Below are 12,555 nucleotides of genomic sequence, written 5' to 3'. Positions count from 1 at the left end.
ATGTATAATATTTTTCATGGCACTCTCGGATAAAAAGGTAATTTTTGGCACATAGTGTTCATAAGGTTTGCCACCCCTGTCCTATATAATATGACTACTTATTTCTATGATATTATGTCTTATTAAAGAATAAATTATGTATTGTAAATTATTATTAGTAAGTTATAAAGTGTTGTAATAAATTATGTTAAGTTATAGTATTATGTATTCAATAATAAAAGTTTGATTTCGACAAAAATGATCTACAAGTAAAACATATTTGTAATCATTAATCTATGATTTATTATTTTATTAATTTACTCAAAATTTTAAATCATAATTTATATTTTTACGTAAACATCGTAATTATTAATGTATGATTTCAACCAAAAAATTATTATGAGCAGCTCAAACACGTTAAAAACAACAGTTTTGATTTGTCTTTAATGAAATATATACTATTATTATTATACGTATTTAAGCATAATATTTTTAACGCATGTTCATACATTTTATAAAATTTTAAAGTTTAGTTAATTATTAAAGTTTCATGTGTAATTATAATTTTAAGAAATAGCTAAAAGAATTAAATTATTTAAATTTAAAGGTAGGTAATTTTTGAAACCTAATCATAGTGTTTAATAATATTGTATGTTTTATAAAAATAAAAAAAACTATTGAAATCTTATAAAGTGTGTTGCAAAATTATGCTTTTCACTGTTAAGTGATTTATATTCGTTGGTTGAGTTTTGGTAATCTAATTATTCTTAATAAGTAAAATTTTAATACTAATAATTATAAAAACTAAATACATATATGTATTATGTACCTACTCGCATTAATTGCGTAATTATGTTGGTTTTTTATTAAAATGGACTATCCACATAAAAAAAAAAAAGAAACGTATTACTCTATGTGCTTTACTTGTATATCCATGCTATTATAACGTACTAATCATGGTAATGCGAATATGTATATTTGGATATTATTTCCGGAACACGCGACTGATGACAACGAATTACATCCAATATCTTTGATAAATTCTCGGCAGAAGAAAAACTGGAATAAGTCTATTGTGAAACGTCTAAAGATATACTTCGAATTTGGCCCCGCATATAATAGCTTTTGAATTCTCTGTCACCGGTTCGTATATTAAAAAATATTCTTTTCTGAAACGAAAAGACTGACATTTACATCTTTTATACTTTCATATTACACATATATATTTATATTTTGCGTGCAATATTCTTTATTGTCGTGTACAATTTTTCATTGTCAGACGATGGAAAAATATACCGAATGATTCCGTCTCTCTATTGAGCGCGTAACTCGAGGCATTTTCTCTCCCCGTTCGTCGTTTCTAATTGTTTCTCGGACCGTAAAAAAAAAAAAAAAATAGGAATAATTACAATAGTTATAATAATAATAATAATGCAAATACTGAGTGACCACTTGACGTAATAACAGTAATGGATACAACCCTTTTTACTCGACCACAAAATAATGGACCCTTAAAAAATGCATGCAAACGTTATACCCCATTAGATTCCATTTTTTGTGCTTTGGCACCCCCGAAAAAGTGGACATCGGCCATCGGCGATCTGAACGCCTTCCACCCTATATACACACAAAATTCGATATTTATGGCCCGAAAGACCACGAAACGATGCAACCCTCTCAGTAAAATTCGATTCATGGTGTTAACACATATATTTCATGTGTAATTATTGCCAGCTAAATTATGTGCCCGATCCACCGTAACTACTCTCTGGACAGATATTTATCTTCGCGGCACTGCAGTGTCCAGTATATTATTATAGTTGTTTTATTCAGCAGCCTATACTTTAATGCGTTGACTAATTCAATCTATTTAAATTGAATAAGAGAGTGGTAAAAAGAGGGGTTCTCTCTAGTACGCAAACATTCTATAGAACAATGCGTAATGTCATTTCTCGAATCTACGATATACGTGCATTTATAAATATTTTTATGTGCATAATTTTTGTTACGAACATTAATTAAATTTTGAATTGTTGTCGCATTTGAAACGTCATCGTAAATTATGTACGCGTGTGTTCAGAGAACAACACATGTGCCAAATTTGAATCGAAATCAAATATGATTAACACGATGAAATATTGCTCGCAGTTAAAGCTAATACACACCACATAATATACACACATATATATTTATACATATTAATAATATATGGAGTAAAAACACAAACGTGGGAAAAATTTGGATTTTTATAGTAAATTTGTACCTTCAAAAAATAAAATATTACAATATTTATATATTCATCAACTCATTAGTAATATTACATCAAGCGATAAATATTGTGGCTATCAAGAAATAAAAAACTTATATAATTTATTATTTTTTATTAAAATTAAATAATATTATAAAACTTGCTTACTTTCTTATTAGGTAAAAGTATACATTTTTTATTCAACATGTCTTTTTTTTTGTTTTATCTTTTGGGAAGCATTTGTGGTAAATTATATGTAAATTTATGACCAGCCTAAGTAACTATCTTATCTGTTATTTATTTGTACATAGTAGAAGTTGTTTTCAGGTCAACGAAAATTAACTTTACATTATCAATTTCTTAAATTCGATACAGAAAACCCCAAGAGACTTCAGACTTGGACACTAATTTGAAGTAATAATTTAGTACATTGAACTTTTCATTCTTTTAATACTTTAAGTTACTGAATCCTATTTCAACGACTACATTCTATCAGTACCATTTAAACTATTAAAATACTATAATATAATACGTTGTCGTTGTGTAAAATTGTTTTGTTTATTTTTTTTTTTTTGAATTATTATAAATCTATTTAATACTTATTATGATGTGATTTATCCAAGTAGGTCGTTATTTAAGAAAATTAATTTTTAAAAAACCTCATTTCATATTATATTATCCCGTCATCGCTATAGTGTATGGGTAATATTTTTTTACGATCCTGAAAAAATAGAACGACAGCATTAAAATATCCCCGGGTTATTGTCTACTTTCATTCTCTGGGGTCGGATATTTTTATGATATAATTTTATTTGAAAAAATCGGGAAAAAAATATTCAGTAATTTCGCATGCAGAAATGTATCGAGAGATTTGTACGTAGGTTAAGTTACGGATCAGAGCCAACGGATATTTTCTCGTTCATCCCCTTTACTTAGACTCCGATATTTATTATTCAGATGGTCGTAAAATCGACTTACTCAAACTGAGTAGAGGGAGTTCAAAGTAAGAGTTACGATCACCCCTGTACGTTTTACTACTTCAGGAAGCTAAACAATAGTTAAATAATAAAAAAAAGGAAGAAAAATAGATGTAAGTATATAAGAAACTGTTCGATGGACAACGAGTGGACATTATCTGGTTCAATTTGACGGTTGGGTGGTATATATGAGTGTATATAAAACCCCTCGGAGGAGTTTCGCTATAAAATCGAGGTTAACAGCGCTTTTACATAGACCACCACTTCGGATGGACCTCTTAAACTTCCTGAATAACTGTAACGGAGCACAGGCGCCATTGGAGACGAGGTCTTTCTTTTTATTATCTATTCAAAATAGGAAAAAAAAACCACGTATGCATATATAATATAATACGCACACACAAAAACATGTCTATATACGGAAGTCGCGATAATGAATCCGTCGTAAAAAAAAGGCCACAAACAATAGACTTTTACCTAAAAAAATATATAACCAACCAGGGTTTTTACGACAAAAAACCCCATTTCGGTTTTTATATACGAATATTTACGAAACCGAATCCTTTGAGATTTGGACGGATAAAGTGCAACAGTTCCGGTTCAGATATGGGGAATTTACTAACATATTATACCAAGGGGTTATATCACAAAGGAACTTGATCAAGTGCCTTTTATTGTGGGACGTATTATAATATATTTATACGTCGTATAAAGTATATGAACAAATTTTGTATGATATAAGAATGTTATAGGATTCATTTTTAATTCACTTATATTTAATTTACGTTGTATCTTAAAATTACATTGGTTTATTGAAGAATAAAACTTTATGGTTGTTATTTAATAATAAATTATAATATTTTGATAGACTTTATTTTGTTATCATTTTAGTTTTTTTTCTTATGAGGATATTTTGTTTATTATTTATTAAAATACCTATGAAGTTTGTACTGATAATAAATTGTGGTTTTAAAAAATGATGATGAATTTAATGCATATTATTATATTATATAATACATAAATCATAATTTTTCCAAACACCATTCGATATAATAATGTTTATACAATAAAAACAAATTATTTTTAATTTAATTAGAATGTTATAAAAAATAACTAAAAAGAGTAATATAGTTAATGTTTTCTAATAATAAATAAATATTGAAACTACTTGGACTAATTTGGAGTTTTAAGTTTAAGGATATCTAGTTTACGTTATAAGCACAAATTGGCTCGTTGGTTATAGTAAAATAATTAAACTAACATAATGGATATATAAGGATGTGTAATGTGTATTCTAAAATGTTAATGGCTCTTATAATATTGAGTGGTTTGTAATAAAAGAGAATTGCCTCATATAATATTATATTATACTTCTTGATACTTGTATACAATAATAAGAAGAAAATATAAAAAAATATAATGCTTCTGGACGTCAAAATTAATTGTCTTCTTAAGTATATTACTTTTAATACTTTGTTAATTTAATCATAATATTTTTTATAATATTAAACCAATGTATTTTGTTATGTTGTTATTAATATTGATTAGTATTATTATACTCATTTATATATTTAAAAATTTAATACTGTATCTGAATACCAGTTTTTAATGTCCTTAATGTTTGTTTGGTTATTTATGCAAAGTCTAAGACCTTATTATACAAATGTCTGTGTTTTTTTTTTTTTTAGCTATTAATTATTATACAGATAATTTCGTATATAATAATATACATTTTATTATTACTTATGGATGATTTTATTGTTATGATTTTGCTAAGAGAAGCAACCAATTAAAAGTTATAATGTTTTATGTTATGTTAATAAAATATTGTCTTAAATTAATTTTTTTCAGGAAATAGGACCAGATATTCTTGGATTTATTGATGCAAATAAACTTAATATCCATTATGAGAAATTTGACGATTTTCATTAACTTTGCAATTTTATTCACCCAATACATGTATGTTAGAAAAAAAGTTTAATAACATACTTACTTACCTAAGATTATTATTTCTTTGGTGGCTATTAATGATCAATGGATGTTTTATCTACCCATATCACGTGTATAGTGTAAAATTTACTTTGACTACTAGTATACTACACATTTTATACAGGTAAACATCATAGGTAATCAATCTGTATAGGTACATAATAAAAATTTACTGTAAACTTTACTTATACTTATAATGTACACTTAATACTTTCCGCAGATCATTGTACTTGTGGAAAGTGTGTAGTGTAATATACATACAGTGTAATTATTTCAATTATACTGTGTACTTTTGAAATGTGTACACGTACAGCGTAGAATATATGGTAGTGTATACTATACAGTGGCAAGAGTTAAATGTACCTAAATGAAAAATGTCTATAAAATGAAAACGATTCATTCTCAATACAATATTTTTATTTTATTATAAGTATAAAGTCAACAATTTTTAGATGACGTAATTCATTATAATTTAATGAATATTTATTTTATAAATTTAAATAAATATTTTAAAAACCAGAAAAAAAATTCAGTTTGAATATTAACATATAATACGATTGAACACATATTATATTAAATTACAACATCTCAGAATATACTCGTATGTTTTAAAATTTACATTGTTTTATTTTTTTTTTAAAATAATTTGTTCCTATATTACTAAATTGTAATATTGTTCGAAATTTCTATTTAAAACCTTGGATTTGAAATTAACATTAAATTTACAATTAACTCTTAGAATAAGTGCTTACGATAAAAGTTTTATGTTTTTAATTAAATTTTTTAATTATTGTTCTTTCTCATTGATATTTGGTGGGTATTGCATGTACAGCATTTGTTAAAATAGACACGACACGCCATTACGTTTTATATGACGAGAAATACGTGAAAACTCAACGGCGAACTGTTAAAGAAACAGATTTTGGATGGTGGAGTATTGTCGGAAGTGAACCGCAAAGGCGACAACCATTACAACGGGACTTTACGAATAGAAACGAATCACGTACGGAATAGGATTTAATGTATATACATACATACATACATGTATTCTTTTTCCAGCAAAACAACACTCATATGCGTTTTATCAAAACCTTGTTTGTCCCCTCAAAACTCCGTTTCCGCGCATTATATATACTTGTATATCGTATACATTTTGGCGACACTGCGGTGTTGCAGTCAATTTGCCGCCAGATTGAACGGGGCCGCCGTTTGATAAATGAAGTCGGCATCGTTCCGTTCGTCCCCCGCGTCACCCCGTGTGTACCCACCCCGACCCACTGCCATCGTCGTCTGGGCCCATGGTTGAAACCCTCGTGTCTCGTGATATCAAAAAAAATAAAAATAAAGAGAGAAAAAGGTTACGGTTTTTCGGGGTGTGTTTTTCTCGGGGACGACATAAGGCCGCGCGCGCGTATCATTAATTCGCGTCGGCCGGTATATACGCCACGTTTTTATACCGAACTTATATAGTTTGTACGCGCGCACCGCACCCATCACCGCCGCAATGCCCCCGCACGGACCATCGTGCGGACTGGAGGGCGGATGACGGTTTAGCGGAATATATATATATTCGACAAACGTATATACATGATCGATGAACAATTTCTTCAGACGGTTAAAAACAATTTGTCACCGTTGAGCAACGCTAACCGAATTACTCTTCCCGGGCAATGGGGACGACGAACGCGCAACACACGACACTATTATATACACTGCTACACAGCTATATCGTACGATAAGTTTATTTTCTCCGCCGCCGCCGCCGCACGATCCCAAGAGGGTTTTTAATTCGTATCGCTTTGTATTGTCCAATTAAACGACACAGCAGACGACTTTATACGCGCCCTCCGCACCCGCACAGTACCGTAGGACCCGGTCGACTGTTATACAGAGTAGTATAGCACGTAATATATATATATAATATGTATACAGTTGTGATTCTGCGACAGTGGCGACGGCGGCGGTAAGGTTAATTTTTCAAAAGCAGCGACTTTATCCAGAGCCTGCAGTTCCGTCCGTAATTGACGTAAAATATATTATCGTCGAGTCTTGGCGCACGATAATATTAATGAATGCCAAACATCCACTGTCGCGTTATCTATTGCTGTCAATTTAGAATTCTTATTAATGCACAGCGTCACTCGATGAATATATGGTGAGCACTTAGCGTATCATATTGAACTTGAGCAATCTGGTGTATTGTGTACACCAGTTTTATTTTCATTTCCTGTCTTGCGTGAATAATTATTATTATTGGATACAAGTCTAGTTTTTTTCATTTCCAAGTGGTTAGCGTAGTAATTTAGTTTATGAATATCATTGTATTATCAATTTAGACGTTTCATAAAAAAACTAATTCGATTATAATCGGTTGAGTATTCTATTAACTATTAAGTGATTGTACGTCGATTACCGACCGTATTTATTTATTAAGATAAATATATTTTTAATTTATAAATTATGATATCAATTTGGTTATTCTGTTTTAACAGTATTGATTCATGGAAAACTTATCAATTTATTAACATAATAAACAATATAGTATAATTAATTGATATAATTAGGTAACAATTACAATTAAAACAATATTTAACATAATTATAAAAACCTTTAAATTTCAATTTTAAGCCGAATAATAGAAAATATATTAATAACACATAAATTATTATAATAATATGAAAAGAAATTTCTTGTACAATAATATAATATTATTCAACGTTTACTCGACTTAGCTATACGCAGGCGCGTTGCTTATGCAATACAATTTACAACCTTGCTACGCTTAATGTTTTACACCCCGTGAATATTTTCAAATCATTTCATAACATCTTAAAAAAAACTTGTTTTTTTCGTTTACCCCCTGGTCTCTAAGGAACGATGCCAATAATATTGTCTAATCGGGTTATCAAGTTCAAAAGGGGACTACTACTTGCACTGTGCTAATTAGCCCTCAGGGTATTAATTGGAGTAAATAAGGTTTGGAGAAAACAATCGACGCGAATGAAAGAATACTGTGAAAAAAAATGTCTCGGAGAATAGTCCATTGTTTTTTATTATTTTTTCGGGACCTACTCCCCTCCCATTGGAGAGAAAGAAAAAACATTCATTACAAAAGACTCATCAAAATTAGAGGTTAATGAGTGGGATGAGCTTTTGTTTTATACTTGTAGTAAAATATATACGCCGAAAAAGGGAAAAGAACGTATTTTTTCCCTTAAATTAAAAGCAAGAGGGGACTTTAATCTTTCGGTTGTAAAACGTTAATTGGAACTTCTTAATAGTCACTGGTGAACCTATTTTGATGGGTTGGTAAAAACGAACGTTATAGATATATTACCATACCATAAGAAATAGTTTTTATTTAAATTTTTTATCTACCGTATTTTAATTTTGAGTTATAAACTTAATAATTAAAAAATAAGTGAATATATGTGTATAATAAATAAATATACATGTATATATGAACTGAAAATATAAGTAATAATTATTGCATTATGTGATGAAGAAAAATATCAAACTACAATGCAATTAAAAAATAATAAAAAATAATAATAATTGCATTTTTAAGAATGGTCTTCGCAGCCGAAGTATATTTTAGATCAATAAAATAATATAAAAATGGATTAAAAATTTGTATGGATATTCTGGATATTTAAACAGTATTTTATTATTATTATACTATTAGTTGTGTTGATAAATAATGTATATAATTTTTTTTATAGGTAGAGGTAACTATATTATAGTTAATTATTATTTATATAATTTATTATAAATAAATAATTATAATATATAGGTATTATTGCCACCTTTACAATTTGATATTTTGTTTTACACTTCAATGTTTTATCATGCAAATGTATATTTATGTAAATATTAAATATATTTAATGTGTGGTATGGTTTCTGATATTATTTTTTCATTTGACAATAAATAAATAAATAAAAAGCCAAACTATGAAGGTCGATAAAAAACAATTAAGTAAAGTACTTAAATGGTAAAATACCTACCATTATTAATTATGAATAATAATGATGCACATTTTAACAATAGCTTATAAATTTTAAATATAAATTTATTTTTGGGCTATTAGTTGTTACATAGTTAATTAGTAATGAAGATGGAATTTCACGTATTTTCACCATAATAGCTTGTGTATAAAGAAAATTCAATTTATCTAATTTTTTGACTGTTATAATTTAGAGGAACTTTCATTTTACGTTTGACGTAATATACTCGTAATATGATACTTCATAGTTATCAGTCTCATGCATATAGGTAGTAGTATAAGGTATTTATATTGAATTGATGTTCAACGAAGGGTCATAAACAACTAACGACATATACCTTTGTTTTTCTATTAATAAAAGAATATTGTTTTATTTTACTCTTATTGTCCAATGAACGGCCGGTATATCATTAATTATTTGCGAATAAAATTCTATCAGGATATCAGGAGATGGGGTCAGGACAAGACCATAATAAAGTGGGAATGTTTACAGTGTAAGTAGTATGCGTGTACAGAGCCCTCGACCGGCAGTAGTGACGTTGGAAAAAAAAGTATCTCTCATCGCTTTGACCGTCCTCCACTATAAAGGGAACAACAATAGGACCGTCCGCGTGTTTGTCCGCAAACGTCAGTGGGCTTTTAAGGTCCACTTTTATATTTTATACTCTACGACACCGCTATATATTCAATTCTATAGTATACCACCTGCAGAGTCTTGTTCGTGAAATAAAAAAAAAAAGAAAAAAATCTCTTATGGAAAACATCACCACAAGCTTGGACGACGACAGATCGGTAATTTCGTTGAGTGCCCGAATTTCCATTTTCCCCGAAAACATTAATGGACGGACTACTTCACGGTTGTAAATGCGGGTTTTTCAAGAGCGACCAATTTCTTCAGTCTCCCCCATTTTTTTTTTCATTTTTTATTCCGGAAACGCGTCAAGTTTGATATTTACTGGTTATTGACGAGTTCACAGCGGGAAATCTAGGAAACGGCACAAGGAAAGTCACTCGTCTTATTTTGATAATAATCTGATTTTCATATTGCATATTTTGTGATGTTATCCAAAACTTAGGGTGTTTTGGTTCTTCACTTAAATTGAATAAAGAACGCATAAATGGAAACGAATTTTACGATTTGGAACAGAAATGTCATAATAATACTTATATGGTTATACTTAAAACAAAGTTACCGATTTATTTATTATTGGATTTTTAAACAGTATCTGAATAATTAGTTACACTTCTTGAATACTTAGGTGTATACATTATTTAAACAATTATTAAAAAAACAAACATTAATAATAAAGTTAAGTATTAAACCAATATACAATTTGTTTATAATCACTTGATTATTAAATAATTTTAGTTTTTGTTAAAACTAAGTGATTTTTATTGATTAATTATAATTTATTTAATATACTTAAATGTTTAAATTATATATTAACACGATACAATTATTATAGTTACTGAATGTATAATGTAGGCTATCACTATCATATATTATTATAAGGTTAATTAGTATTTTCGAAAGGGTAAACAAATTATTCTAACTATTTATTATTAAATAAAATATAAATCAAAGACTTAATAGATATTCTTTGAAGTTGTTTAATGTATTTTTTTGTAAGTAAATACAATTTTTTAATCAATATTATATTATATTTCAGAAAAAATTTCAGACTTTATATTTGTTTTATATTGTTGCTAAATAAATTTTAAATTTTAAAATTGAAAGTTAAATAAATAAGCAAAATTCAATATAATTGTGAAGTAATTAAATTAATCATAGATATATAGATATTAACTATATGGATAAATAATTTTATATAGTTACAAATCCTTAAGAAATTATTAATAAAAAAAGATTTATTTTTATATTGATTTATTTAATTTATTTGTTTATATGTATTTTAAATGTTGTATTAATATATCGTTTAATTGTTGACGGATTTGTACACTATATTTTCGTTAAATATACTCATATTTATAGAATTTAACTAATAAGAAAAGTGGTAGTGGCTGTCGACGTCGACGGGAGATATTTTCGTTGCGGTGACAAGGTATCAGTAAATATGCTGTAGAATTTAATGATATTGTTAATATATTTTTTTATAATTCAATATAAGCTTAAATATATTGTGATAGTATGACTATAATATATATAATATATAAAAAAATGTACAAATATTTAAGTATATTAAATATTAATACAGAAAAAAAGAAAGCCCGTAGTATTAATTGTATAAATGCGAGTATTTGATGTAAGTTCTTCTATAACATAAAAAAGTATATAAATTTGAATTGCTAATACGTGTTTGACGAGAAAGAGTGGGTAATTTTAAAATATTTTGGTTTAGTTTTACATAAAAGTTTTTTCTATAATTGTTATATTGTTATTGTTATTATTATCATATTTTTTATGATACTTTTGTAATAATAATTTAAAAATATTTTGTTAACAAACGGAAATATAGTTTTTCAATCATCCGTTACAAATGTTCACTTATACATATAGGTACATAAAAATCAGTTTTCTGTCATTTCACCTTTAAGTACAATATTGTTTGTTATATACGTTCAATGGTGTGAATTTTTTTTTAACCGTCAATCCTTTCAACAACAAAAAATTAATATAGAAGATGGGCCCTTCAATGATACGGCTCGCCACACAGCGTGAAGAATCACAGTCGTCATTTGTGAGTTAATGAAAGGGGTTTTTCCACAGTTCAAACGCCACAATATTGAAAATATACGAAACCACATTCAAAAAACAAACGATTAGAAATCTGTAAGCATTTTAACAGGAAACGTAGCAATAACAATAAATGTTTTTTTTCGCAGTTGTCTGTCGAACCGGAAATAATAGGGAGAGTGAAAAATCACAACCTTTTCAAATGTATAGTCAGTACGTTTGTTTTGCGAGGACCTATATGCGGACACATTACATTTTATTATTATTGTTATTGGTTTTTTTTTCTATTGGGGGCTATTCAATGTGTTAGAGGTTCACTGACATCAGGGCAACTAATAGCGATCAGGTGTCATTGGATGATGTGTGACTTGTACAACTGCCTCAACTCTTTTTTTGCCAACCAATAAATAATTGACTTCCGCATATTTGAACCCATTGATTGTATTATAGTTATTACTGTTGTACAACACTTGGATAATTTTGCCCGACCGCAAGTCGATTAGAAATTATCCGTTGACAACATCTGGCGCCTTGGGTTTAGAACACGCAAAGGGAATTTAAGTAAAGGGTTGAATACAACAGTAATAGTATACTTATATATTGTACATTAAATTCATTTTTTTTTTAATCAATGGACATATAAAAATTCAAATATTTAACA

The sequence above is a fragment of the Aphis gossypii genome, chromosome 1 (assembly GCF_020184175.1).
Source record: "Aphis gossypii isolate Hap1 chromosome 1, ASM2018417v2, whole genome shotgun sequence".
Lineage (NCBI taxonomy): Eukaryota > Metazoa > Arthropoda > Insecta > Hemiptera > Aphididae > Aphis > Aphis gossypii.
Note: the sequence above shows the minus strand (reverse complement) of the source record.